This window comes from Hylaeus anthracinus, unplaced genomic scaffold (assembly GCF_026225885.1).
Source record: "Hylaeus anthracinus isolate JK02 unplaced genomic scaffold, UHH_iyHylAnth1.0_haploid 11991, whole genome shotgun sequence".
In the NCBI taxonomy this organism is placed as follows: domain Eukaryota; kingdom Metazoa; phylum Arthropoda; class Insecta; order Hymenoptera; family Colletidae; genus Hylaeus; species Hylaeus anthracinus.
The window spans coordinates 447,038-456,681 of NW_026534339.1; the positions used below are offsets into that span (position 1 = coordinate 447,038).

Consider the following 9,644-nt stretch of genomic DNA (forward strand, 5'->3'; position numbering starts at 1 on the left):
TGTGTAGATCATAATTTCTTAACTTGTTGCTGACAATTGTCTTCAGTGGTTCAGTAACAGGTCCTAATACAGGTAGAGGTTCTCGGACTAATACTTGTTTGAACATGATCAGCAGGTTCGCGTTGTCGCGTATCAGATGTTTCGGTATCTTCGCATGTGTCTGACAAAGAAAGAAACAGTCAACGTCCGAGTGCCTACCCATTGCAAAGTGTTCTCTTACCGCGTTTTGCTTATCCCATGCTACGTCGTCAAAGATAAAAATCGAATTCGGAAGTGCCTCGCTCGGTGGAACGACGTCGCTGTTATTCGAAAATGTAAAATAACCAATTTCATCTATGGACAAGAATATATTTTCTAGATATCGATATTTTGGTTGTTGCAATGATTTCGAGTACACGTATACGTTTTCGAAGCGAACACCGTGCGGACTTTCTAACAAACTAATCAGCACGTTCGTTTTGCCGCAATTCGGTGGGCCGCAGATGATACCACGTATAGAGGTCGGTAGCATATTTCCGTGTTTGCGTATCTCTTCCTCAGACTGTACCTTTTTGTCTACATTAGTCACTTTAATCGCAGATGATTGGCGCACGAACCGCATCGTAGCTGCGGTAAAAAAATGAAAGAAAAGGTATGTGTCGATATTGGGGGGGTATTTATACCAGCGTGACCCAGATGCATCAGTCAGTGTAGAGATGGCTTTCATACTGATCGATGGTGATACACTGTTCGACTTGACTGTGGAGCAAAGATAGTACTCTTGAATCGGTTCGCTAGCGACATTCATTACGCGTGGGATAAACTGCCGAAACATGTAAGAGCTGATCCTGAAGTCCAGTCTTATCATAGGTGTCTCTTGCATTACAATCGTCCAGATCAAAGTACGCACATAGGCAGACCAACGCCTATGAAAAAAAGACTGTTTTCTATGCATAAAAGGAGGGGAGCAGAGTAGTAAAGGTAAGCGGGTTCTAACCCAGGGGGCTCCGAAGGGGGAGCGGAGGAGGGGGAACCGAGGGCGAGGGGGCGAGTGGGAGGGGGCATGTAACGAAATAAGCGCGTAAGGGTGGGGGAAACCGTCCTTTTCGCGCAGGATTGGAGGTGTTTTTTCGGGCCCCGCGGGTTCCCTCTCCCTCTCTCGCGCCCAAGCATTTTCTTCCTCGCACTCATACTCTTTTACCCGTGCAACACGTAAGATTAGAAAAGATGAGGTAATTATCATAGGTAATTATCAGAGATCGGTAAAAAAGAAGGAGAAGAACATCAATTGTTCGACGTTTGGTAAGTTATTTGCGCGATACAATTGCTCGAAAACTAGATATTAAAGAAACGGTAGAGGTGACATTCTTTTGATGATGAGAATACTGGAGAACGTGCGAAGGAAACATTACACCGGATGAGAATATGATATGGGAGGAAATGCGCTAGAAAGAAAGAAAGACAAATATATCCAAGCTATTTCTTTTTTATATCTCCTAAGCACGCAGTTTTGTGTATAAGTTTATATGCGTATAAAAAGCTTTCAAGTTATTAATTATTTTTATAGTAATATAAAAGCGAAAGATTTTGGCTCTTCGAGTTGTCTAAACTTATTAGGTATACCTTCCTATTTATATTATATTTATATTTAAAAAGTAAAATATATGCAATCATATATACTTAAATTTACGAAAATACATTTCATCATTGATAATAAACTATATGTTCGTTCGATATCGTCCCGCGACTTTTCTCGGGATTAGCGTACGAACGGGAGAAGAAAATAAGCTGCCCGAATCGTGTTTTACCGAAGCAGTTTTTATTGTCTCCGTGGTGAAACTACACAATAGTTGTAATACAATAAAATTACCCTTAGTTTAAGAACTTTAGGCGTTTTAATTTTGTTCCCGTAGGAATGCTCACATGTCCGTAACACATATTTAGAAATAAGATTTCTAAATCTCAGAGACTCGTGTGGAGAAGACTTGTTGACTCGATAAGATCGATCGCCAAAAATCACAGTAACGAATGATTTGAATTCGACTTGCGCTGTGTATATATTATCGTTCTCGGTGTCGCCCGCCGCCTCTCCGACCGCTCTCGCCTGCTTGTACGACCAGCGGAGCGAACGAGAGCAAGAGAGCGCCGGGACGAGCACGGACCGCATAGTATACACGTTTAAATTTAACCGTGATATACATACGAGTTCGAAGCCAAGGTTCGCGTTCGAACACTATATAATAAGTATATAATAACTATATAATAATTTACATTAACGTGCATTAAATTTACATGCACGCGGTATACATATTTTAAAAAAATATAAAGTAAAAAATGAAATAAACTATAAAAATAAATTAAATAAAAAAAATGAAAAAGAATTATAAAAACTATAAATGGACCACTTTGCATTAAGACGGGGACAAACTCGTTGATATACTATAAAATAAAAATACAAATAAAAATAAAATAAAAAAACTATACGATATGAACGGGTTGGCCCCGTCTTAATGTAAAGTGCTCCATCGGCATAAATGTAAAATGTTGCGCGGTGCACATCGTGCATCGCATCCGCAGGCGCGCACGAATATAATGGACGTCGGCATCTTGCGCAATTCCTGAAATTGATGTAGCGCAGTCTCGGTATGATTAGGTGCTCCTCTGATGGCAGGTGGTGCACCCTCTCCTCCGGCGGGAGTTCCAACCAACATTCGATGCATATCGAGCAGCGAGCAACAAAAACTGTTAAGTACGCATCGTCGGGGGAGGCTGATAAAATCCTCCGCGATTATTATGATAAAGATTTGATACTGGATCTAAGAACGGATTTTCCCGTGAGAAACAAAAACTGTTGAGTATGCATCAGCATTTGTCAGAGAGAGCTACAAACATTACACCGGATGAGAATATGATATAGGAGAAAATGCGCTAGAAAGAAAGACACATATATCCAAGCTATTTTTTATTGATAAAAAAAAATACATACATTTTTTATTTCTGGTATTTCAACCACCAGTTGTATAATTTAAATACATTTTGTAAAGCGCAATTCGTTACATGGTTTATGCATCGCATGGTATTAGTAACATCAAGATTTTTCAAACACGTGATATCTTTGTAATCAGCGTTCATGGTCTCAATAGTTATATTCACATTTCTATGAAGTAGATTTTTCAACCAGTCACGTTTTTGGCTTCCCTTGACATATGCGATAGGCCATGCATCGTCGTCGTCGACTATTGCCGTTGTAATCAATTGTTTCGCCATACTGTATGCTATACAGTACGGGCTTTTGAAAATGTAATGGGTGAGAACGGTTCCTTTTCTCAACACCGCCATTTCCTTTACGATAAACCTGGTTCTGTCGGTGAACCCTTGTATGTCAACAAACGTTGGTACCATCGTGACGATATCTTTGAAACTACACCACAAAGCGAAGTGTCCATCTCTTACATATTACAAATATTGCTGATGCTGCAGTTTATGTGATTTTACGCACAACGTTGAACAATGGACAGTATTCGATAACGCGATCATGCAAAATAAGACAGTACGGGGTAGTATTTGCTGGCACGTTTTCTTTGCAATCAAATTCTATTCGCACATCTAAGGTGGCGCTCTTGATTGATCCAAACGGCAGGTAGTCTTGATGACTACAAACGGCCCATACAACAAAAAGTTGTCCGTGTCGCAAAACGTTTCGTAACAGTCGTATCCGTAATAAGCTTTACGAAAACGTGCATACATATCAAAAAGAATAGCATATCTGTTTCTATCAAAATCAAGATTCAAGTCATTGTATGGATAAAAGTCAGAGTTTAGATAAAGTCTCACGTTGGTCAATTTACATGCATCGAAGTTGCTCGCATCTTCAGATATGATATTCTTTCGACCAGTTTGCAGTACAAAAATGATGTATCGCGGTTTCTCCAGCTGAGTCGCAGTTTTAACGGTCCACGAATGTTTTGTCGTACTTTGCAACAAAGGATACTCGTACAGGACCCACGAACGAAAACTCATGCTTAGGTATTGCCCGCTTTCCAAAATTCGCAACAACGATAGTTTATTCGTATCATTCGTATCATTTACCCTTCCGATAAAAAGCAGGATTATAATCGCACCCAGTGAGGGCGTGGTAAGCCGGTAGAGCTAAACATAATTTTTCTCCCAACGTTTTATAAAGTTCATTAATATTTATAAATCGTTGATTATTTCCCACTCCGACGTGCATTTAAATTTTAATTTCATGATGTACGTACTGCATGATTCCTAATAAAATAATTAAAACGTCGGTATCTGAGCATCGCACTACTACATTTGGATCTTCTTCGATTTTACAAGCATGAAAAATCATCTTCGTATGTGTTTCTTCGTGTTATGGACATGATAAATTATTGTCAATAGTTTGAATAACAGTGTCATCTATAACTTCATATTTGTACCATGAATCGTAGTTTACAAACAAAATTTTGGATTTAATGAATTCCGCCATTTTACCTTTGCACCATTCACCAAGCAAAAAACGAACTAACTCTTTTTTGAAATTGATGTTCTTGAGTTCTGCTGAAAAATCAGTATTACGTACTTGATCTGCTCCGCGAATGTGATACTGTTTCTGGTTTGTGCCTCTAAAGTCATGTTCTTTATCTTTAATAGATGATGTAAAATATCTGTCAAACGTAATAATTACAATGCGTGCATTATTAGATAAAAACATTTGTTGAATTTTCAATGCTATCATTCCAAATGTACTTGGCACTTCCTTCATTAGTGGAATACGAAAAAACCATCAAAAATCATTATGTCACTTTTTTTCTGGAGGTTCTCTGTCAATTTCTCTCTCGACCAATTGTAGTTCTTTCTCTAACAACTTTAGCAAAGCCGATTTGTTAGTCTCACACATAGTTCCATCAATGTGAGATAAAGATAGTGGGGCAGGAGTTAATGGGTATTGCAAAACTTTATCAATATGCAAGGTTTTTTTTAAAGAAATACTCAACAACTGTCCAAATAAATTTCTCTGCATACGAACTTCCACAACTTTTCCGTTAGTAACGCTGATCTTTTTTTTTCTGAATCGTATTGGCAAAAGTTGCAACACTGCTGGCTTTTATAGGCTTTTCGAATCTCGTCTCACCTTCATAGCAAGCATCTATAAATTGGCGACGCTTTTTGTCTCCATCTTCCTCAATATTCAATAAACATGTAGTTATTTGTTCGCTAGCTGCTTCACCAGTGGAAATATTAAATAGATAATCTTTATCAACATCTGCTGCAAATGGATTTATATTTTGACTCATATTATCTATAAAAACTTGTAGCTGCTCTGTACTTTTTTTTATTTTATGTTTCTGTAGATCTGACGTTATATTATGACATTTTCACAAGCCCAATCGTTCCATAATATAGCCGATAATAGTTGCTCTTGTAGTGTGGCTCTTACACCAACGTTGTCGTGCAGAGATGGAATTGCTTGTGTGAATAATGCCGGTTAATTTATTTGCATCATTTGCATTTACAGTTTGCTCTAAAGTTATATCAATTGGCTGTCTAGAATATGGGTTAAAAGTTCTTCTTATGCCAAAAGAACCCTTTTCTAACTCTTCCCGCAAACCAGGATGCGTATCATCAACTTTAAACAGATTATCGATATATTTTGTTAAATAGCGAGCGTAATTCTGCTGATCAAATATAAAAAACAGATTAGCTATTTTAGGTAGCACATGTTTCAACATTTCAAAGTCAGCCGTTCTTATGCTCGCATTCAACATTAAATAATATTCAATGAGACGTATGTATATGGCATAAAACTCCGGTGTCTTCCCATGCTTGCCTTCATGAACTTCCTGCACGAATAAATCATATTTATATAATTCTATAACTACTACATTTGTAATACCAGGATTTGTTGATTTTTCTTTCTGAAATTCATTCAAATATTCTATAGTCTTAGATTTTATTCGAATATTATTTGTTTGTAAAAATCTTTCAAATAAAAGCATTTCTAGGGCCACGACGATCATGGGATATAGACGTTTACATCTGAAGTGTTTACCAGAAATAAAGCCATTAATAGAGCCGCTGACAAGTATATCGCTATCCGCCATAATATTTGAAATACCGCAGTTATCTATAAATTTGCCTACTGTTTTGAAATAAGCCATCATTACATGAAATTGTCCTAAATGAATAAATAAGCGGCTAAATAGATACTCTTCTGTGCTTTGAATTTGCATTGCTATTATGGCGATTGCAAGATCATATGTGACCTGCATATACATTTGGTTGAGTTCATCAGCAGCTTTTATTGCTTGGAGCATCGTATATCTCACAACATCTTTACCTGTGGGCGATTTATTTATCGTCATCGAATAATCGATTTTTTGTTTCCTTGTAATATCATTATAAATCGAGCTATTGAATCCGACCCACATAGGTGTGCTTGGTACTTTGTGGAAGTGCGATAACATTCATACAAAATTAATGCCCTTGAATGATTTTAAATTAGTAGGAACTGACGAGTATTGATAATAATCTGAAGGGAGCAACTTTTGTATAATTTTTGTTTTTTTAGTGTAATCTTCTAATTCTGGTATGATTGATTCAAACGTACGTCTTAACCTCCTTTTTCTAGGATTTGTATTAGATACTGTTTCTGTGTTGCTATCAGCTTCTTGAGAAACGCTTTGTACAACTGTGTGCTGAAGTGCTTCGAAGAATAATTTCTCCTTGCAAGGGGATGTCTCTTCTTGCAAGCTCATTAGATTGGACAGTAGTGATATTGACATTTTGATATATAATGCCAACTGTATCGTGCAATGTATTTTTACCTGTTGCAGTATCCACAAATCTGTCGAAATTATCGAATGCTAACCCTGTGCATAAATTAGGTAAGCGCACAATACCTTCGGGGCAAACGTCAGATTGATTACTAGACGAAAAGGTGACTTCATGCATGACATTAAGCATGTCACGAAAAAATCATTGATACTATCTGGTACTGAGCATTCACCATTAATCAAATTGTTAACTGTTAATATCTTTGGCAATTCATTTACGTGTATATTATTAATTTCGTCTCTTAAAACGATTGCTGCTCTCTGCAAAATGTCTTGCTTTTCTATTTTACCAAAATCACTTTGTAAAAAAAATCCCACCGTACGGTTTAACGATCTTTTGTTTCTGGATTGTGATGATACAAATCTTTCTCTTGAATTTTGTGAGAATGCTTTCTTCTAAATGACGCGTACTAACAGCTGTTTCTTTCAAATTCTGTCCCACTTTATTGTGTTCTTTGATAAGACGATTTGTGTACATAGTTCTTAAAAAAGATAGAAAAAAGCAGCTTTTTTTTAATAATACTTTCCTCAATGAAAGAACAAATATCCTTGTAAGCAAGTTGATGAAAATCCCGTGCACGATGCCAAATTGTTTATGCTTGGTTTTAGCAATATGCGATTAGCATTTGTTTTCATACTCTACTTTACAAACTTGATGATATTTCATATTTCCATGAGTAACCATTAAATCTTCGACACGTCATAGCAAATCAATATCATTCAATGTAGTTGCTTTGGATTTTAAAGTATCAATAGCCGTCGTTTGGCGTAACGTAATCAAATTTTGGATCCGTCCTGTGATTTTCTTTCTGGACTTAGGGCAAAATAGACATCTATACTTGAATGTTGCTGCATGTGAAATATCCTCCATATCTTCTTCTAAACCATCAATGCACTGCTCTTCGGGTATAATTTCGTTTCATTGTTCGTCTGCACTTTCATACACTTCTTCTCACTGAAACACCCTCTCATTACTTATCTAACTCTTTCACATAGCATCCCTCTTATGCATATACTCACACACACACGCATATCCTCACGGACACACTCGCATTCGTACAATAATATCATAAATGAAGCTTTCATTTTCTTTTTTTTTTAAGCCTCTGTATTACAGTATGACTAAAAGTACATATGTTTTGTAAACAACAACAATACACTTGTCTTGCTATAATGACAATTTTGAATTCAATACGAGATTCAATAAAAAAATCGATACGCCATTATATACAGATAGTGCATTTGGTTGTCTACAAACATAAAATACTTTATAATAAACAGTACCTGGGAAGTAAATCTGTAGATGCACTCAGAGCAGAGGTTGATCTTGTCGACAAAGACGTCGATTCCTCGGATGCAGTCCTCGTCGCTCTTGATGCAGACCTCATTGCCCTGGTTTCACTCGACGGTACCTCGGGTGCAGGCGTTTTTTTTTCTACATGTCGATGACGTCGGTTCCTTGGACACGTCTTTCGTGTACTTGCTCATGATTGCCGAGAAATTTTTGTAGCATGTCAAATGGTATCCTTCCGAATTCGTTGCACGTTCTGGCAATTTTAAAACGTGCCATTTTAATGAATAACGTTTTCGAATATTTAAAAGTTCCACACACTTGCTTAACTTTCCTTCACAAATAATTTCAACTGTACCGGCTTTTTTATTGCAAAAGATACACACTAGTTTCGGAGCCATGTTATACGTTCAGTCTGCTTTGAAGCATAGCTATGCGTTTTGCACGCGTATTCAAAACAAGCGAGCGGCTCGAAAAAAGCGAGCGATCTCGGCACGGCTCAGTTCGCGAGCGACTCGAATATTCGAGCTTTCCGACAAACCTATAGTATTATATTCAAAATTTTGAGGGAGTAAATGGGCCTGAAAATGTGTCATGCGCACCCAGCTTGATACTCTCGGCTTACCACTCTTAAGATCTTGATAATCTAATAAAACTATCAAGTAATAATTATTTTTAAACATTATATACAGTAGTTATGTATAAAATATTGCTGTGATGATTTTTATTTCATACAATTATCAGTATTATTTAACTTCAATAAATCATGAAATTACACGGCGCGCATACGTGTTCGCTCTTTTAAACGGCTGCCAGACCGATTTATCACCACTCAAAGTTTGCCAGACCAATTTTTTTTAACCCTATGTATTACATATTGTTTATACAAAAAGGTTCAGAAATAATGATTTCAGTCAAACTACTTCGTTTTTCCGACAAGGTTTTCCGACTGCCAGACCAATTTAGCACCGCTTACAATCTGACAGACCAACTTTTTTATGCAATTTGGTATGTCAACAATACATTATACAAATTTCAGTAACAATGATTTCAGACGAAGATACTGTTATTTCTTACATGTTTCCGACTTTCTAGCGGAGCGATGTACCGTTTGTGCGCTGCCAGCCTTGGATTATTTTTATTCTTTGGTAGAAAACAGTCAAATAGCAAAAGGATATTTGTAATGAAATTGGCCGAAATTTTATGTCGCGGGCTCTCGGACTATATACAACGATCATGTAAACACAGACATGTCTTTTGAGAATTTCTGCATATTGTGTACCGCTTGCTGGCAAGAAAAATATGGATTTTACGTGGAGAAAGCAATGTTCCAACATGAGCAGTAACAGCGTTGAAGATCATGAGAGGATAAGCGAAACAGATTGCAATAACGAGCGATTTGATTCGCAGAAAGTATCGTGAATTGAAAACTGGTAAAATTGACGAAGAGATTGCGTTGGAAAAACACTTTAAACCTGTTACTGAACTACTGAAGACAATTGTCAGCAACAAGTTAAGAAATTATGATCTACACA

General features: G+C 37.0%; 1 long non-coding RNA gene across 1 annotated transcript in view; it reads left to right on the forward strand.

Annotated features, from left to right (window-relative positions):
* LOC128888312 (uncharacterized) overlaps positions 1-9,644 on the forward strand; it is a 49,572-nt gene that overhangs the window by 1,391 nt on the left and 38,537 nt on the right. The window lies entirely within an intron of this gene.